Below are 12602 nucleotides of genomic sequence, written 5' to 3'. Positions count from 1 at the left end.
GGTCAAACAGGAGATGGCAAGAGTGAACCTCAACGTTCTAGGAATCAGCAAACTAAAATGGATTGGAATGGGTGAATTTAACTCAGATGACTACTGTATCTACTACTGTGGGCAGGAATCATATCATTAGGTACTTAAAAATACAGGATAATGGGGAAAGGGTTATACTCACTCATCTTCATTATAAAGAGAAAAACAAATATCACACACTGAACGTCTGTTTTTTCATCTTTTTGGCTATGCCACTACTAGGTTTGTCATTTGTAATAGCAGTTTTGACTTTTCTGAAATAAGTCAAGATCTCTTGACTTGCTTCTATTTTCCATCTCTCTCTTAGTTCTCCTCTCCCCACCTGATGGTCTTGGGGAACTCTAACTTCATCTTGTCACTCTTTGTTGTAGAAGAATTCAACTCAGTCTAGCCTCAGTTCCTAAATTCATCCAAAAATTATACATATGCACATTATAAATCCTTTGAAAGTGTTAGCCCAGTACTTTTAGAAAAATCTTATAAAGTTCACATACTTTAAAAGTACGACTTTTAAGTGAATAGGAAAGCTTTACCTTAGTACATATAAAGTGTTTACACTTTTTTTAAAATTGGGCTTTTGATACTGATATCTTGAATTTATGAAATCCTAAATATAGGTACTAGGGTTCTCATTTTAAAAGGGTAAACAATGATTCAGAAAGATTGTGAAATCTGTTCAAACTTCTCACAGGTAGTGAGTGCCTAGATTTGAACTCTTATATGTATAAGTCTAAACACTAAGGTTATGTAATTCTGAAGGAGATTTCTCAAGCCACTTTTTTGATAATATATATATATATGTATATATATATATATACAACATATATATATGCTTTAGTCATCACAAAGTCTGCAGGATTATGTTCAGAAGAAAGCATGAACATGGAGTTAAAACAGACTCTAGAGTGGCAGGTTGAAAAATAAAACATTTTAGTAGTTTTGAGGGAAAGATAGGGCATAACATAATTTATTTCCTGCATGCTCCAATATGGTAATGATATGACTTATGAAATAAAGTTTATTCACATCCAGGGATGAGGTGGATATATGACTGGGGATGAGAGCCTTCCAGAATAGATAAGAGAAATCTCAGGGCCTTTGATTTTGCTTCAGCCATTTATTCAAACTTCTAGATGGAAAACTGACCCTTAAACCCTTCATTGCTGTGTGATACTGCCTCATATAATTTTAAATGAAGCACATGATTCCAATACTGCTGAAAAGCACTTAAAGATCCACTAAGGAAATGTTATTAATGAGTCAGTTAATTTGTAAAAAGTAAATAGAAGTGAAGTTTATTGGTTTTGTGTGTATGAACACGTGCAAAGCCATAACTGTTAATTTCAAAACAATCACACACAAAAGATGGAGTATTTCTGAACAATTCCATCACCTCTAGTGTTTTTACACTATGTATTGAGGTAGTAACTTTTTGAAGTCAAACAATTCTGAGTCTTAGCTCTTCTCTGCTTCTAGCTGGAACATTATAAGCCACTTATTTCCCCCTGTGTCTGTTTCTCTATCTGTAAGCCCGTTAATTATAATCGGTGTGTGATAGTTTCTCATTGTATTTTTAATTTGTTTTTCCCAATTTCTCACGATGTTTAATAGTTTTCCTCTATGTGTTCCCCATACCCTATATCTTCTTGCTTAAGCTTCTTTCCAAATTTTTGTCCATTCTTAAAATGAATGTTTTTCTTATTATTGATATTGAAGATAATTTATTCTAAATTGAAGATCCTTTATCAAATAAATTATTTACAAATATTTTCTCAAAGTGGCTTGTCTTTTAAATATTGACATTTAAAAAGTAAACTTTTAAAATTTTGATGAACTCCAACTTGTCAACTGTTCTTTCATGGTTTGTGCAAATTTTTGCTCAGTAATTCCTATTAATATCTGTATTTTGAATCAATATGATATTCTGTAAAATGTCCAGATGGTCCAAGTCCCTAGGGATGTATTAAACAGAAGGTAAGGGAGTTAATATAGCAAGGCCATAAGGGAATAACGCAGTCCATTCCAAGTTAATGTAAAATGTTTCTAATCCTCCTTTTTTACAGGGATGTAGAAGAATGTTTCTGCCAGATCAGTGCCCACATGGCACCTTCCTGAGACAGTGCTAATTTTCCCTAGTAGAGGTACTATATCTAGCAAGACAATTGCAGTTGGGTTTCCCTGGTGGCTCAGATGGTAAATAAAATAAGATAAAATAAAATAAAATAAAATAAAATAAAATCTGTCTGGAATGCAGGAGACCTGGTTGGATCTCTGGGTCAGGAAGATCCCCTAGAGAACAGAAGGGCTATCCATTCTAGTATTCTTGTCTGGAGAATTCCATGGACAGACGATTCTGGGACACTACAGTCTATGAGGTCACAGAGACTTGGACACAACTGAGCAACTAACACTTTCACTTTTTTTCAAGACAGTTCAAGAGGATCTGAGGAGTCAAGATTATCTAGTTCATAATATCTCAGGATCTTACTTCTTCCCTTCTGGATCCTAATACTGAGGTAGGAGACTCCTCACTTTAAAGTCCACCCTCTCCCAGGACTATGCTCCTCTGATGACTGTAATAGAGGGTGATCAGCTCTTTCTGTCTTCCTGCTATAAGAACTGACTCTCTTTATGAGCTCCCAGGCCCTCTTGCTTTCACCCCTTGTGGTTTCTTGGTGATTAGTCAGTCCCAGTCTTTTCTTTCTTCATATCATTCATTGGTTCCAGAGAGAGATATAATTCTCTAATTCTCCTATTATTATTTATCTCATTCTTCCCAAATATCTGACACAGGATCCACTAGTGTGATCTTGGTGTCCTATCCAATCCACCAGCATGAGTGGAAGTATTTTAAAATTCACTTCTACCACTTCACTTAACAAATGTAATTAGTCTTCCACTTACCACCACTGAGGGGATCCTCACCGCATCCTGGGTGACAGAACCCAAAAATCCAATTTTAGATGCCTTGCACCAACTACCTTAAATGGAGAGTCTAGGAAACAGACTCTAAGATAGAGATCTGAATGCAGGAATTTTAGGGGGAAACCATTCTTGGAATATCATCCTTGGGGGACTGAAGGATGGGAGTCTGGATAAAGGAAGAACTTAAACCTGTAATAAACCATAATATAGCAACAACAGAGGTCAAGCCCATCCTATGGGAGGCTCTGATGCTGAGGTCAGGTATATATTATTTAAGATAATAATTCAGCCATCATATAGTGTATTTTCATAAAAAGTAACTACTTTGAAGACAAAAGTTTTAGTGAAAAGAACAACATTTTTTTTTGTAAATTTCTTTATTTTCTGTTTTAGTAGACAGAAGCTAGATTTAATTTGTTGCCATATGACATGTCATATAACTTCTGGAAATTTCCACAGCCAGCCAATGAGAGAATGGAACAGAAAAAGTCAAATAACATCACTGCTGCTGTTGCTAGGTCGCTCTAGTCATGTCTGACCCTGTGATCCCATAGAGGGCAGCCCACCAGGCTCTGCCATCCCTGAGATTCTCCAGGCAAGAACACTGTAGTGGGTTGCCATTGCCTTCTCCTAAGAACATCACAGTGTTCTTATAAAAAATGTTTTGGGTTTTGGAGACACACAGTAGTCTGTGGACTGTGCCTTAAGAACCACAGCATTAGACCATATTCTGAAAATGAACACAGTCACTATTCTTTAAAAGCATGACCTCATTTATCTATCTTATTTGACTCTTGCTGCTGGCTGGGTTAATGGACTTATGGAAGTCATTAGGGGTGTTTTCAAATACTCTGATTCTCTTTTCCACTTAGGCACAGGTAGAGTTGTATTATTCTGTCCCCTTTGAAACTAAATCTAGATATACAATTTGCTTTAGCTAATAAGATTTAGTCTGAGTAGGAAGATAGTATGCAAGCTTAGGAGGCAATATGCAGTTTACTACATTCTGTTTTTCTGGCCGCGAGTTCCTGAATATTGATAAAGAACACACATGTTGATGCACTTTGGAAGTAAAGAGTGAGCAAGAAGTAAACATCTTATATTAAGTCACTGAAACTGTGTGGTTGCTTTTTATGATAGAAAAACAACCCTATACTGACTAACATTTTCCTCCTCTTCCTCCTCTCTCTCTGTCTTTTCATCTCTCCTCCTCAGCACCCCCAAAAGTATGCCTAAACAGCATTCCCAAGATTTAGATTAGGTCCATTAGGACTTGGTGGTGGTGGTTTAGCTGCTAAGTTTTGTCTGAATCTTTCAACCCCATGGACTTGTAGCCTGTCAGGCTCCTCTGTCCATGGGATTCTCCAGGCAAGAATACTGGGTTGCCATTTCCTTCTCCATTAGGATTTAGTCTAAGCCAAATTTGGCTGTGAAAGGGGTAATGTGAACTTGTGAACTTTAACATGGTGAAGTAATGCTTCAGTTCCCATTAAACATTTTTATTTCATGGAGATGACTTGTTTGGAAAGTAGAAGGAGATAGGGAAAGGGGAATTGTAAGAAAAGGAATTGCACTTCTGTGTACATGAATGAAATACCTTCAAAATTTAACCTCACCTCTAACAACAGACTTTTTTATAATTTTCCAGAGAAGACAATTGACCAATTTGCTAATGTATAAATAATCATAATCTATGTCTTATATTCAAACAGACCTATTTTATGTGTGATTGTATTAAGATAAATTAATAGGTGCTAGGATTTCAGCCCTTTAATTAAAGAGGAAAAGAATGCAGAAGATGGCAATTTTTTAAGAAATTTTAAGATAAATCATACATTAAAAACAAAATAGAATTATAAATCAGTGGTGTGTGTCTTTAGTCACTCAGTCATATCCAACTCTTTGCAACCCCATGGACTGTAGCCCATCAGGCTCCTCTGTGCATGGGATTCTCCAGGCAACAATACTGGAGTGGGTCACCATGCCCTCCTCCTGGGAATCTTCCCAACCCAGGGATCAAATCCAGGTCTCCCACATTACAGGCGGATTCTTTACCATCTGAGTCATCAGGAAAGCCCATAAATCAATGATGAAAGTGAAAGTGAAAGTCACTCAATCGTGTCCGACTCTTTGTGACCCCATGGACTGTATAGTCCAAGGAATTCTCCAGGCCAGAATACTGGAGTGGGTAGCACTTCCCTTCTCCAGGTGATCTTCCCATTCCACCCCTATTGCCTTTCTGTTAAGCCTGCAAACTCACAGTAACCTATTGATGAATGAGTCAGGTCTACTATGACTCAGTGTGACAGAGAAGAACAGATAGAGAAATGAATATAACAATGTAACTTTTCTTCTATTATGGCTGGATTTTCAAAGAGGAGTAAAATAAGAACAATGTATCTATATCATGACTTGCTAGAATATATAGGCTGGCCTTGGTAAAAGATGGTGCAATTGGTTTAGTCAGCATTAGTCCATCAGGACTTTAGTCTATAGAAGAGAAGGCAAAGTATACGTTTAATCAGGTGAAGAGACAAGACAAGACTATCTTTGGAGGAAGATATTTTTAGGCACAGTTCCCAAACTTTCAAATCATGGGTAGGAGAATAATTCACCCTCATCTCAGAAGTCCAAGAGCCTCAGTTGGAATTGTTGACTTAAAGGAGATCAGTCTTGAGTGTTCATTGGAAGGACTGATGTTGAAGCTGAAGCTCCAATACTTTGGCCACCTGATGCGAAGAGCTGACTCATTTGAAAAAATCCTGATACTGGGAAAGATTGAGGGCAGGAGGAGAAGGAGACGACGGAGGATGAGATGGTTGGATAGTATCACCGATTCAATGGACATGAGTTTGGGTAAACTCCTGGAGTTGGTGGTGGACAGGGAGGCCTGGCATGCTGCAGTCCATGAGGTCACAGAGTTGAACATGACTGAGTGACTGAACTGAACTGAGATTCTCTGAAGGGTGAGGAACTAGTATCTGACACATTCTGAAAAACCTGAGGTCTAGAGTCAGTGGTTAGCAAGTTGTCTTAAGGCAGTAAAGTAGACATAGTTGTTTGTGAATGTCTTTCAGAGTGAAAGGTCATGCAAGGCCACGTGAATATACAGCATAAGGACACAGTGATTCGTGAGAAAGTAGCTGGACCAGGCCACCTGGCATGAAAGCTGCTCAAGAGGAAAGTAGAAGAGGTAAGGTGAGTTCAGAGAGAGGAAATTCAGAAACTGGCAGCAGATAGAGAAATCCAGAGGGGTCAGAACAGGCATGGTTTGCTTCAAAGAACTGGTAGCAGCCCAGCAATGGGAGGAAGTCACAGAGAAACATTCCCTCCTTCCCCACCATTGGACAGAATCAGACACTGAGATCTCCATAGTCAGAAGAAACCACTGCAGGGCCAATAATGCAGCTCTTGATGGGGAAGAGATTAAAGGCTCTCAGCACCCAATCTACCCAACAGGTGTGCAAGATTTCAGCATTGGAGAAGAGGGCAGAGGAGTCTAGAATTGGAGGTCTGTAGGTTTGATGATGCCCTTGGATTCAGCATTCTCTAATATATCTAAAAGACAGTTTTCTTCCTAAATATGATGAAAAACTGATATTTCATCTAGGGACATGGAAAAATGGATATGGGGGAGAGTTTTCAAAAACAGTGATATGAATGTCTCTACTCAGGTGGTTCAGTGGTAAAGACTCCACCTGCCAATGCAAGAGATGGCCGAGATGTTGGTTCCATCCCTGGGTTAAAAAAGTCCCCTGGAGCAGGAAATGGCAATCCATACTAGCATTCTTGCCTGGAGAATCCTGTGAACAGAGGAGCTTGGTGAGCTACAGTTCACAGGGTACAAAGAGTTAAACACAACTGAGCGACAGAACAAAGACACAAACGAACAAGCACAGTAAGTAAAAGTCAGCACCTCTTCATAACTGGATAAAAATGTTTCTTTCTCAAAGTAATGGCATTATTAATCTCATTTAGGCTAAGAATAAATATTGATAAGTAGCATTGTTGTTGTTTGGTCTTTTTTTTTAGCTTTTAACTAGAACATTGGCAACAGTTCTGGATTTCCTCTTATAGACTATCTACTAGAAAATATTTATGTTTTAAGTGTTATTTGAATTAATTAATTCCTAAGTTCATAAATATTTGTGACAATGGTAAATTTTTGTCAATCAATAGTATTTTGTGCTAAAATATTATATTTTAAGTTCATTTTTTGGAAAAGTTTTGAGAGCTAAAAATTCAGTTTTGGCCTGCTTTACATTGTTTAAGACAATTTCAATTTAATTTTTTTCTTCTTTTCCACTCGAGAATACCATATCTTTAGCTTCTACTCCATGTTATGTATTTTGAGCCTTTTAGTACCTGGATTCCTCTCATGGATTCCTATAATCGGTATTGTTCAGTTAAAGGTAATAAGATAGAGATACAAAATGGGAAATTGTGAGAGAACGCAATGAGTGGAAAATAGCCTTAATAGAAAGAAGCTTTGTCTTTTTTTCCCCATCATTTGATGCAACAGTCTAAAATTCAGGCAATAATCCAGAACAAAAGCAAGCCATAATCCATACATAGGCTCAAGGAACATTTTCTTCTCTTCAAATACTGTTCTTACCAAAAATGCTACTGCTGCATTCTATCCCATTTAAGTTCTCCATGGATATTTGAATTAACAGAGGGAATTAGTGAGGGTATGAAGGAAGTTCTATTGCTTTTTACCTTCATTGGCACTAATAAATCCTGTTGTGTAAAAATGAGTTTAAAAATCTCTATGCAATTAGCTTTCCATTTTACCTGAATGTTTTAGTGCAGATTGTTAGCTAATCAAGCTGGGAAAATAAAATAGAGTATACACAAAAGTGTTTATGAGTAATATTACAAATGAGCAGGGCAGATAGTACTGTACCTGTTTTACTGCTATAATAAAATAAGAAGTGATATTAGCATTGCATCCATTTAAGTGTAATTGTACAAATTGCTAACTAATTAGATGAGAAGCACAGTATTGAAAGACCAATGTTCTTTTTATATGCTATTGCCTTTGTGTGTTTAGCTATATATATACAAAGAATTTTAGACCTCAACACAAATAATATATGCATAAAGATGTGTTTTAAGAAACATTTTGATATACAAAGTAAATTTGTCTTCCTTTGCAATAACAAGCCTTGGGCACTTCTTTGAAAGCATGAACTTGGGTAAATGAATAATGTTTACTGAAAAAAAGGTACAACTCTGTTTATCAAGCCAGATGCAGTTTTTTGCTCAAAGGATTTGGACATGCCCTCCACAGCAGGGCCTCAGCTGGAATTGTATAAGTATGGTAGAAAGAGATGTGAACTTTTTAAGAAGTAAGGCAGACAATTTATCAGCATAAGAGAAAATGACACGATTTAACCTTTTTTGTATGTTTATTTTATCTCAGGTTTTATAAACTTGTGAGAGTTCAACAATGCATAATTTCTGATGTCCAGTGAAAATTTCTCTTGGAGGAAAGCTTTAAGAGGTAGAAAAGGGAACACAAATTAAGATTGTTTATCCTCAGAATTATTCAGATGTATTGTTTCTGGCTACTCATTTTTGATGCAGTCATAATGAATCTTCCAATGAATTAAATATAACCTGTATATATATACATATTTATGTATGTATACAATCACATCCCTTATGATTATACAGTGGAAGTGAGAAATAGATTTAAGGGACTAGATCTCATTGACACAGTGCCTGATGAACTATGGACAGAGGTTCATGACATTGTGCAGGAGACAGGGGTCAAGACTATCCCCAAGAAAAAGAAATGCAAAAAAGGAAAATGGCTGTATGAGGAGGCCTTATAAATAGCTGTGAAAAGAAGAGAAGCGAAAAGCAAAGGAGAAAAGGAAAGATAGTCCCATTTGAATGTAAAGTTCCAAAGAATAGCAGGGGGAGATAAGAAAGTCTTCTCAGCGATCAGTGCAAAAATAGAAGAAAATGATAGAATAGGAAAGACTAGAGATCTCTTCAAGAAAATTAGAGATAACAAGGGAACGTTTCATGCACAGATGGGCTCAATAAAGGACAGAAATGGTATGGACCTAAAAGAAGCAGAAGATATTAAGAAGAGGTGGCAAGAATACACAGAAGAACTGTGCAAAAAAGATCTTCACAACCCAGATAACCACGATGGTGTGATCGCTCACCTAGAGCCAGACATCTTGGAGTGCAAGGTCAAGTGGTCGTTAGAAAGCACCACTATGAACAGAGCTAGTGGAGGTGATGGAATTCCAGTTGAGCTATTTCAAATCCTAAAAGATGATGCTGTGAAAGTGCTGCACTCAATATGCCAGCAAATTTGGAAAACTCAGCAGTGGCCACAGGACTGGAAAAGGTCAATTTTCATTCCAATCCCAAAAAAAGCAATGCAAAAGAATGCTCAAATTACCACACAATTGCCTCATCTTACACACTAGTAAAGTAATGTTCAAAGTTCTCCAAGCCAGGCTTCAACAATATATGAACTGTGAACTTCGAGATGTTCAAACTGGTTTTAGAAAAGGCAGAGGAACCAGAGATCAAATTGCCAACATCTGCTGGATGATTGAAAAAACAAGAGAGTTCCAGAAGAACATATATTTCTGCTTAATTGACTATGCCAAAGCCTTTGACTAACTGGATCACAACAAACTGTGGAAAATTCTGAAAGAGATGGGAATACCAGACCACCTAACCTGCCTTTTGAGAAACCTGTATGCAGGTCAGGAGGCAACAGTCCAGTCCAGTTCGAACTGGACATGGAACAAAAGACTGGATCCAAATAGGAAAAGGAGTACGTCAAGGCTGTATATTGTCATCATGCTTATTTAACTTATATGCAGAGTACATCATGAGAAATGCTGGGCTGGAGGAAGCACAAGCTGGAATCAAGATTGCCAGGAGAAATATCAATAACCTCAGATATGCAGATGACACCACCCTTATGGCAGAAAGTGAAGAAGAACTAGAAAGCCTCTTGATGAAGGTGAAACAGGAGAGTGAAAAAGTTGGCTTAAAGCTCAACATTCAGAAAACTAAGATCATGGAATCTGGTCCCATCACTTTATGGCAAATAGATGGGGAAATAGTGGGAACAGTGGCTGACTGTTTTTGGGCTCCAAAATCACTGCAGATGGTGATTAAAGCCATGGAATTAAGAGATGCTTACTCCTTGGAAGGAAAGTTATGACCAACCTAGGCAGCATATTTAAAAGCAGAGACATCACTTTGTGAACAAAAGTCTGTCTAGTCAAGGCTATGGTTTTTCCAGTGGTCATGTATGGATGTGAGAGTTGGACTGTAAAGAAAGCTGAGCACTGAAGAATTGATGCTTTTGAACTGTAGTGTTGGAGAAGACTCTTGAGAGTCCCTTAGACTGCAAGGAGATCCAACCAGCCTATCCTAAAGCAGATCAGTCCTGGGTGTTCATTGGAAGGACTGATGTTGAGGCTGAAGTTCCAATACTTTGGCCACCTGATGTGAAGAGCTGACTCATTTGAAAAGACCCTGATGTTGGGAAAGATTGAGGGCAGGAGAAGAAGGGGACGGCAGAGGGAGAGATGGTTGGATGGCATCACCGACTCAATGGATATGAGTTTGTGTGTACTCCGGAAGTTGATGATGGACAGGGAGGCCTGGCGTTCTGCGATTCATGGGGTCGCAAACAGTCGGACACGACTGAGCGGCTGAACTGAACTGAACTGCACATCTATTTAACCAGAAATATGCACAAAATCCAGCTAATGAGTCTGTGTTTTGTAAGACTGAATAAAGACTTAACTAAGTCGGCAGTTTAGACATTGGTACGTCCTATACATATGTGTTTAGCACCAGTTGTGTTCTGGCATTGCTCCTGTTTTCCTTACACAATTTGCATTCTACCAGTGTTTTTGCTTAGTATTATTTCTCTAAAAGGCCTTGTTTGGTTTCTCTCCCTCTGTTTTGGCTGCTCTTATTCTAAAAGTGTATAGCTAATACAAAAATTAAATTTGTCTTCCATGCTGTCTCTTTGCATACATTGTATTTTCCATAACTGTGGATTAATTCTATAAAAGTTTTCTTTGTCTACCTAGGGAAGAATTGTGTGGTGGCAAGCATAGGTGAGTTACTATAAACTAGGCAGAATGAATTACAGAAATGAACAAGTGTCTGCAAGTTTTTCCAGTCATTTTAATATAGTAGACTACTACACTTGTTTAATCATAATGCCAGATTCAGAGCTACAACCCAGCTAATTGGCTCTTAATTCCATACATCTCTTCCTTGACTAAAAGACACACAAGAAAAAAGTATACATAAATTCAAAGTATAACCTAAGTTTCAGTTACAATTCTATCAGATGTGATATTAGTTAAGTCTGTGTGATCTTGGGTAAGTCACTTCACTTTTCTGAGTCCCAAATAATGATCAATGAATTGGAGATAATAGCAAAATCAATTTGCAACTGTACACTTTACTGTAATGTACAATTTCTTTAGTAATTGTGGTAAGAGCCTCACTGTGATCCTTGATAATGTTAGTGATTAAATGTTGAATAGTTTTCACTGATGACTTTATCTTCCAGGCAATGGTCATAGACATCCCTATGACTGGATTTTCTTATCATTTTGAATTGATCTCAATTTGATTGCTTTTAATAAGACTACTCTTTCCAGAGTAGTTTTAGACTCACAGCAAAATTGAGAGGAAAGATACAGTCCATGGGTTGGCAAACAGTAGGACACGACTGAGTTAAGCATGCACATGTAATCGCACCTAGTATTGTACATTCTTTGGGTTTGGAAAAATGTTTAATGATATGTAACTCCCATTATAGAATTATATAGAATATCTTTTGTTGTTTTGCTGTTGCTCAGTCACTAAGTTGTGCCAGACTTTTTCACTACTCCTTGGACTGTAGCCCACCAGACTGCCCCGTCCATGAGAGTTCACAGGCAAGAATCCTGGAGTGGGCAGCCATTTCCTTCTCCAGAGGATCCTCCCCACCCAGGAATCAAACCCAAGCCTCCTGCACAGGCAGTCAAATTCTTTACCACTGAGCCACAAGGGGACACCACCGAGTATTTTAGCTACAAGTCTTTGTGCTCCACGCAGTCATCCCTCCTCTAGCCCTTAAACTCTGGCAACCGCTGATTTTTTTTACTGCTTCCATAGTTCTGCCTTTTCCAATATGTTGTATAGTTCACATCAGCCTTTTCAGGTAGGCTTCTTTCACTTAGCAATATGCATTTTTCCTCCATGTCTTTTTATGATTTAATAGCTCATTTCTTTTTAGTGCTGAATGATATTTTATTGTCTGGAACTACCATAGTTTACTTATCCATTCACACACTGAAGGCAAATTTGGTTGCTTCCAAATTTTGTCAGTTATGTATAGAACTTCTACAGATGTCTGTATAGAAGTTTTTAGGTAGACATAGGTTTTCAACTCTTTTGAGTAGATGCCAAGGCATGCAATCACTAGACAGCATGGTAAAAGTATGTTTAGTGTTGTAAGAAAGCCTCAAATTGCCTTCCAAACTGGCTGCAAAAGTATACCTTCTACCAGCAGTAAATGTTCTACATCCTCACCATCATTTGGTGTTGTCTGTGTGCTGGAATTGGGCCTTTGTAATATGTGTGTACTTGTATCT

Source organism: Cervus elaphus, chromosome 28, assembly GCF_910594005.1.
Source record: "Cervus elaphus chromosome 28, mCerEla1.1, whole genome shotgun sequence".
In the NCBI taxonomy this organism is placed as follows: domain Eukaryota; kingdom Metazoa; phylum Chordata; class Mammalia; order Artiodactyla; family Cervidae; genus Cervus; species Cervus elaphus.
Note: the sequence above shows the minus strand (reverse complement) of the source record.